The following is an 8719-nucleotide window of genomic DNA, read 5'->3' on the forward strand; positions in this document are numbered from 1 at the left end:
CTAGGGCGACCATCTGAAATTCTTTAGTGGTCTGGTCTTCTGGCTAGAATCCAGATACCCATTTTACCTCCTCCCATCTGTTCTCCATCCTGCAGCTCTAAAGAGCTCTCTAAACTGCCAAGTTATCTTGTCACACCCCTGCTGAAAACATACTCATAGTTTCTCATAGAACTTAGAATTCAGTCCAGACTCCTTAGCCCGGCAACTAAGGTCCTTTATAATCTGACCTCTGCTGACTTCTTCAGACTCACCTTTGACACCTCTTGCCTGGTGTTCTGTGCTCCACTCCTGCCTGTCTCCTCAAACTGCTGAAAGCCCCATGTGCTCTCTTGCCTTCAGCCCTTTGCATTTGTGGTTCTCTTCACAGGAATGTCTCCACCCACCTACCCATCCTCTCTTAGGCCTGAGACTCCGAGCTCTCTTGGCAGCCATGATAATGCTGCCTGCACAAGACGTACCCCACTCTATTCAAACTGTCTTCTTGCCTCTCTACCGCCCACTGGCAGGCTTGCTGAGGACATAGATCTGGCATGAGGGAGGGTCAGAAGAGAGGGGGCACTGAATAATTTATTCACTGAATAAATAAATGAACATGCAAAGATATAGAATGAGGTTGAAAGCTAGGCCAGTGCAAAAAAACTAACATGCAAAGTGTGAGGATATTGTAATTTGCCTTTAAGTAAATATTAAAACCCCCAAAGCAGGGGTGGGGAGGCCAGTGCAAATGAAAATGACTCAGGGTTGGCAACCAGTTTACTAAAAGAAAAACCAGTTCCTTTCGCCAGTCCCCCGACCACTCACTCATTGATCTCCTGAACCAAGTTCTTCAGGCTCAGGAGGCGGCTATTTATCATCTCATCACCATCCTCATCCTCATCCTCATCTTCATCCTCATCTTCATCACTGGACTGTCAGACATTTATGGATCATTGCTGTGTGCCAGACTCTGTCCTAAGCTCCTTACTGGTATTAACTCATGGATCCTTGCAGCCTTTGAAGCAAATGCTATTATTCTTCCCACTTTAGAGATGAGGAAACTGGGGCTCAAAGAAGGGCAAGAACATGACTTTCCAGAGCATTTCAGAAAGCCAAGTACCTTGGAAGAATGAACTGATCCGCTTTCCCCCAGGTTTGGAGACGTGCCCCTGGCTGACCTGTTCTCTGCCGCCTCATAACTCTCAGACTCGGGGGCAGCTCAGGTGGAAGCTCTGGCTCTTCACAGGGCACCAGTTCACCAGAGCTTGAGGAGAGCTTGGCCTGAGAGCCACCTGGGACAGTGCTGCACTGTGGAGGAGCAGTGCTGGCCCAAGGTTGCTGCTGAGCTGAGGATGTGTTAGGAAGAGCTGTTGGCACAGCTTTTAACGCAGCCCTGGGGGCGGTGATGGCTGTCAATCACAGGATTTTTAGCAGCAGACTATCTTCTCAACCTCGCCCAAAGGTGAAGCATGTCCTTAAAGTGAAAGGTTGACTTGCAGCCAGCACTCACTTACAGAACCATCCCTCAGGACAGGTCAATTCTTTCTGTTCGAGAGGAGTACAGGCTGTGAGCAGGACATGTGCTCTTGTAGCCACTTCCTTTCAGACCCTGCTCGGGATCACTTTCTCTCTGAAGACTTCCTAATCCATTTCTACCCCTACCCTCAATCCAGGAGAGATGGCCACCCTCCCTTTTGGGTCCCACTGAACCCATATATACTTTGAACAAAGTACTTGTTTCTTCACATTTGGGACTCTTCCCAGTAGACTGAAAGTCACTTGACAGGTGACTGGCACAAAACAGCCCTTCAATAAATATTTCTAGAATGAGTGAGTGAAGATTAAGTGGATAATAATTATAGGAGTGAAATCTTAAGGAGGGAGAATAGCATTGAAGAAAGAGGACAGGCTCTTCAAAGGTCCAAACTATACACACACACAAGGACTAACAATCCACACGCTGGTGTTGAAGGGCTGCACCTGTCCCCATCTATCACAGACACTGCCGAATTCTCACCCCAAAGCTATTTCATCCCCTTTCTTCCATGCCACAGGGAACACCTTCCATAATACAGCCAGAGAACACAGGGGGAAACCTGTGAAACAAAGTTCTGGTAACTTTGCTCCTTCTCTGCTAATAAGTTGTTTTTATTAGCTTTAAAAAATTATTCTTAGAATCTTTTGCTAACTTCAGCTCAGTTTAGACTTGTCCTTTCCCAACAATATTCATGTGTATATTCGTTACAGTTGTTTATATAACAAGTAATTCTACAACCTTGGAAGTTTAGAATATAATCATTGATTTCTCATTCATGTCACTGGTCAATGTGGGTCTCTGGTAGACACAGTCATTTAGAAGCCCAGGCCACAACTTAGCGGCTCCATCATCCTGTAAGGCCTCAAAGTCCTCCTCTGGACCCCTTAAATCTGAACTGCAGATGAAGGAAGAGGAAGAGCATTGAGGGTCATGCCACGCGCTATAGACTGGTCTGAAAATGTTGGACCTCACTTCTGTCCCGTACCAGTGGCTAGAACTCACCCTTGAAGCCACACCTGAATGAACGGAGGCTGAGTCACGGAATCTGTCTATCTGCTGGTTATTCTGCCTTTGTCCCCAAGTTTAATTCTCCGCTCTCTTTGACCTTGCTCTAGAAGACTGACATTACTCTATGGATGACATCACCCAGGATCTCTTACTTCTGGATAGGTTCAGCGTGGGAAGCATAGGCAGGAGATTGGAGAACTAGAGTTTGGGGGTTTTATTCCCCTACCTTCCTGCATTTCACTGTGTAAGAGTCGGACTCTCTTTTTGATGTTAGATAGTTGATAATATTTAGGCTTCCAACACCCCTTTTTCTACTGCATCACTTATGCTACTTTACATAAGGAAACCCCTTACACTTCTGAGTTCTTGACACCAACAGGAGGTTTGAACCTCTCAGTCCTAGCCCGGGCATGGGAACCCTTCTCCAGTCTGACCCCCCTGGCATGATGAAGGCCAAACACACTCTCTGCTCTTTGCCCTGCTATTCCATACAGCCTTGCTCCCTTGGGTGTAAGTAATAAACTTTCTTTTAAGCCCTCTTGATGCATGAAGATATGTCATCAGCCAATACATCCAACCTATTAATTGAGAAGAGTCCACCTCGCATGCTTGGGATGACCTAAACGGGCAATGTTATCTGAGAATAGTTGAAAACCTAGGGGTGGTAATGACTTTCTCTTCTTGCTAGTCCCTGGGTGCCTCAGCATCTCTTATTAATTTTCTTAATCCTTTCCATGACTCTGGAAAAAGTCCTTTCATTAAAGTTTCTTGAGTCATCAGAGTTGGATTCTATTTTCTGCAAGAATCCTGATCGATAACAGAAGAGGTAGAAACAAGTTTGGTGAGCATTTAGTCGGTTGCTTTTATATTGTGGTCTGTGCCAAACTTTAGATTTTATCATTGGTTTTCAACAGATAAGAATATATGTGAGTTCCTACCTCAGTAAGTGGAATCTGAATAAGAAGTGTAGTAGAGGACAGTCTTTTTCATGTAGCTGACATTAAAGTGTCATTTTGCTTTAAAACATTTTTGAGAGTAGGGTGGCATCTGGACATGTATTGAGATAAAAACCACTCACTTGGGACTGGATTTTGGCTAATATGGGACAAGTATGTTTCATATAATTCTTCAGTGTAAAGCCAAACGTGATCACCAGTGAGGGAGCAGTACTGCAAAATTTAGTCTGCAAACGAAACACTTTCCCTGCACACACTCCGCTGAGGTGCACTCAGATGTCCCCATCTTAGCATCAGCTCATGTTGGCAATGGTTCCACGTAATTAAGGAAGGAGTTGCTTGGAATTCCACAGGTGACCTGGCTGCCCACATCTTAATCTTGATTTCTGCATTTAAATTAGGCACCTGAAACTTGCATTCCATACTTTATTTTATTTTTATATTAAGCATCCTCCAAATTGAGGGACATTTTTGCAAATCCCCTTAGTTTGTGAACAAGAATCTCCAAGGAGGTTTGGCTGTCTTTTCTCCTGATTTGTGAGCTCTCACTAGCTTGCAGCTCTTTCCAGGCTCTCTGGTGGTAAATTAATGACAAATGATGTGGAGCTGACAGGTAGGTGAAAATGGAGAGTACCATGATATTAAAAAAAATCTCAATCTGTTATGTAGCACAATGTGTAACACTTTTGCCTGTAGGTGTCTTAATTTAACTTAAATATTTTGTTCACATCTTTTTAACTCAGAGGATGGAAACATAGCCCTTAGCATCTTTCTAGCAGATTTTATAGCATATATTAGTTGTGATACAAAACACCAAACTTTGCCAGTTATTTGGGAAAATGCACTGAGGAAAATAAAAAGGACAAATATACTTTCTTGGTGGAGGAATTGTCTGATTCCCCCTTGAAGTTAGAAGGGGTCATATTTTGGATGAATATCGACATTATTTTCTCCCTAGAGGAGCCATCCAACTCTGACTGCCTCAAAATTAGTACTTCCTTGTCATTATAAGTTTTTAAGCAATGGCAGAATCCTTCCCAAGAATTCCTTGGGAAGGATTCTTAGCAAATATGCAGAATATTGAAAGAATACTTTGGCAGTATTTAAACTGCATGCATTTAATCTGTGTCACATATTAAATTTCAATGCAATAGTCATTTTAAAATATTTATTGTGAAAAATTTCAAACATACAGACAACTGGAAAGAATAACATAATGAGTCCCTATTACTGATCACCCAGTTTCAACAATTATAAAATTTCTTTAAAATTTTTTTTTTTAGAAACTGTTTGATTGGATGATGTCTAAAGTCCCCATGATTCCATTTTATAGGCAACATAAGCTTTCCTGTCTTGAAGGGCCATATTCTTGGTATACAGTGAAAGAGAAGGCTTTAATTGGTGCTCGTCCTGACCCGTTTCTTGGCCGCTGGTCCTCTTCATCTCTGCTCTCAGCTTTGCTGTGGGCAGCTACTCATTTCCCTGCTGGATACAATTCCTTCACAAATACGGCTCCCTCCCTAGGTGTCTGTGGAGAAGTGAAGATGGGCAGGCTCCACATCCATGTCTGCTGATTTCCTTTGTTTCCTTGCACAGCACGTAACTTTACTGAAGGGTCAAGGTGAGCATGAGGCTTTTTGAACATTATTTTTCTGAAACAACTCCTTGAAAACTGGTCCTTTAGACTGAAAGACCTGTGAACTAAGTGATAAGTTATTTGGACCCCACTTACCCAACATACGATGATGGGTAACCATTATAGGCATGGGATAACCATTATAGACATTCTTGTTCAAAGAAGATGAAGGCACACAGCACGTATGGTTCGTAACAATTCTGAAATCCATGGGCATGTGTTGCCTGGTCCATGATTAGGGCTCAGGACTGATGCCTGGGAATGAGTCACCATGGCTCTTGGCTCCATCTTCTGAAATAGACTTCCTTCTGTATAAAATGTGGCTCTTGTTCGAAGCTGAGTAATTTCTCAGTCTACTTTCTAACCATAGAAATTATGGCATTCAAAGGTACTGTTTCATTTTGTACTGTCTATCCTTCTCAATTCAAACTAATATAATTCTTTTAAAAGTTCATAGGTTTTATTGTGCATTATTTTGTAATCCAGTCATTTATGATACCAGGGGTGGGAACATCCAGCCCCCGGGCCTGTGGCCCCTGAAATCAGGCAGTAGGGGTGAGTTAATTAAGTTTGACCAAATATAGCAGGCTAATTTTTAAGTTGGTAATTTTGAATGGCCCACAAATGATATAAATAACCAAATGGCCCTTGGCAGGAAAAATGGTTCCCCACCCCTGCACCTGAAATCTCTTGAATAAACCCTTCTGCAGCTTAGGTTCCCTGTAAAGCAGCGGCAGGACAGTAACTTTAAGATCCATAGAGAGACTCTTTCCTATTTGGAAAGGGTGCTGCCTTCTGAGATCTTAACAGAAGGTTTTACCGTCACACTCTTGGTTTGGTCTTTAGACAAGTTTCCCTGATCAAGCCTTTTGTCCAGGTGGTGTTTCCTAATGTTAACATTGTTTTCTATCTGCAAAGGCTGGGAATGAGAAAAGGTTTCATTTGTGAACCTAGTAAGTCCTGGTTCCCTTCTATTTAGCACTTCTTTAGTTTTCTTTAGTTCTCTACTCACACATAAGCAACAAATAGAGGCAGGCAGCACTCTGCGTGCACAGTTTGGACGTCGCTTTGGCTAGGCTTTTCATTTCAGAAGTGCATCTTCTTTCTCCATGTTCCCACAGCAACAGTGTTACTAAATCTTCTGCTTTGTCTCAGGAATCCCCTGTTCTCTAGCTTCCCATGGCATTTTCTTCAACTTCTTTTGGGGCCATCATCGGCATCCTAACAGTCTTCTGAAGGCCCTCAGGACTCCTACCAGCCACTTGACCCTGAAAACTGGCACATGTTCTAGGATTTTGTTAGGGCATCACCCCACTTTCCAGGCACCAAGATCTGGTTTCCATTTATCCAGGCAGTCCATAGCACAGCGCCTGGTAAGTAGTGCACATTTGATGTGAAATTGGATTTTCAGTTATTTTTGTCTTTTCTGTATTTTAAATGATGAGCCTATGTGGTAATGGTTTCCATTTTTCTTTTATTAGATGGGAACTAGTGGGGAATTTTAAAGTTTTATGCATGAGAAGAGAGTATTAGTTTCTACAATGGATCAATGGCATTTTGAAAAGTTTTCTTTTAAAATTACTTAAGTACAGTGTTTGAGACCCTGTAATTTATTTTTCCTCCATAGAGGCATTAATGGGGACCAGGTAATAGTTTATAAAACAAACACAAAGATCAAAGTCATTTGAAATTCAGGCTGATTTTCTATTTTGGGGGTTTGGGAGTTGATGAAAATGATAAACCTTCAATTCATTTTAATTTAAGACAATTTGTGCCAGTAAGGGAAATTTAATCCACATCAACCATCAAATCATTGACTATATATTATATTTATTTATTAAAGTAATCCTTCAATAGGAATAAATATTTAAAATATATTAAATGATAAAAATGATGGGTTCATAAAGATGTCTAGGGGTTTTCATTTCTTACCTTATCTCAGCTCTTTGCAATAATAGTATTATCCCATCTGTAGAGTTGGACATAGCTGCATGCTTTTTGAGTTGTCTGGGTGTCCCTGAAAAAGAGAGAATGCAGGCAACAGTAATACAGATTAGAGACACAAAGAGAACAGAAGCATTGGCATTTGCACATTTGGGGGACAGATCTTGGCAGCGTGTGGATGCATTTCTCCACTAGCACCAGGACTGCTCACTCCCAGGGTCTCGCCTACAAGGCTCTGTGGTCTGTCCTCAGTCAGGGAGACTTGCAGGAAAGAAAATCAACTGATAGCTCTCAAATTTCAAAAGTAGATGAAAAATGAATGCAATCACATAATTATCATAACTACTAGAGGCCCGGTGCACGAAATTCGTGCACGGAGGGGGGTTGTCCCTCAGCCCAGCCTGTACCCTCTCCAATCTGGGACATCCCTCTCACAATGCAGGACTGCTGGCTCCCAACTGCTTGCCTGCCTGCCTTCCTGATTGCCCCTAACCACTTCTGCCTGCCAGTCTGATCACCCCCTAACCACTCTGCTGCCAGCCTGTTTGCTCCCAACTTCCCTCCTCTGCTGGCCTGGTCACCCCTAACTGCCCTCTCCTGCAGGGTTGATCACCTCCAACTGCCCTCCCTTGCAGGCTGGGTGCCTCCCAACTGCCCTCTCCTGCTGGCCATCTTGTGGTGGCCATCTTGTGTCCGCATGGGGGCAGGATCTTTGACCACATGGGGGCAGCTATATTGTGTGTTGCAGTGATGATCAATCTGTATATTACTCTTTTATTAGATAGGATAGAGGCCTGGTACAGGGGTGGGGCCCAGCTGGTTTGCCCTGAAGGGTGTCCCTGATCAGGGTGGGGTTCCCTTGGGGCGTGGGGCGGTCTGAGCGAGGGGCCTGTGGTGGTTTGCAGGCCAGCCACGCCCCCTGGCAACCCAAGCAGAGGCCCTGGTATCTGGAATTTATTTTCCTTCTACAATTGAAATTTTGTAGCCCAGAGCGGAGCCAAGCCTGGGGCTCCCTCCGTGGCTGGTAGCCATTTCTGTTGGGGTTATAATTGAAACTTTGTAGTTTAAGTGGGTGGGCCCGGCCAGGGTGTGTGGAAAGCTTTGCTTCCCCTGTTGCCGCTGGCAACCCTGGCCTGCTCTCTCAAGCTCTGTTCTGCCGCCATTTCTGTTTGAATTTGTTTACCTTCTATAATTGAAACTTTGTAGCTTGAGTGGAGGCTTAGGCCTGGCAAGGGCAGGTGGAAAGCTTGGCTTCCTCTGTTACCTAGGAAACCTTGCTCTCTGTGGCTGTAGCCATCTTGGTTGGGTTAATTTGCATACTCGCTCTGATTGGATGGTGGGTGTGGCTTGTGGGCGTGTTGGAGGTATGGTCAATTTGCATATCTGTCTATTATTAGGTAGGATTATTTTCTGTCATAAGTAAATTCATGAAAATGGCTTTCTTTGATATTTTTTTTAAATGGTTGATATTTGTTCTAAAAATAGCAGCACATTTCAATTTTTTTATTGTAGCCTAACCTGCCTACAGAAAAGTATGCTAATCATACATATACAGATCAATGAAGTTTGACCAACGGACTCTTAACTTACACCCAGACCAAGAAGCAGCATTTCCTGCACCCTCTGTAGTCCTGCTGGGCATGACCTATCCTTACCGCCATA

This window comes from Cnephaeus nilssonii (genome assembly GCF_951640355.1).
Source record: "Cnephaeus nilssonii genome assembly, chromosome: 7".
NCBI lineage: Eukaryota > Metazoa > Chordata > Mammalia > Chiroptera > Vespertilionidae > Cnephaeus > Cnephaeus nilssonii.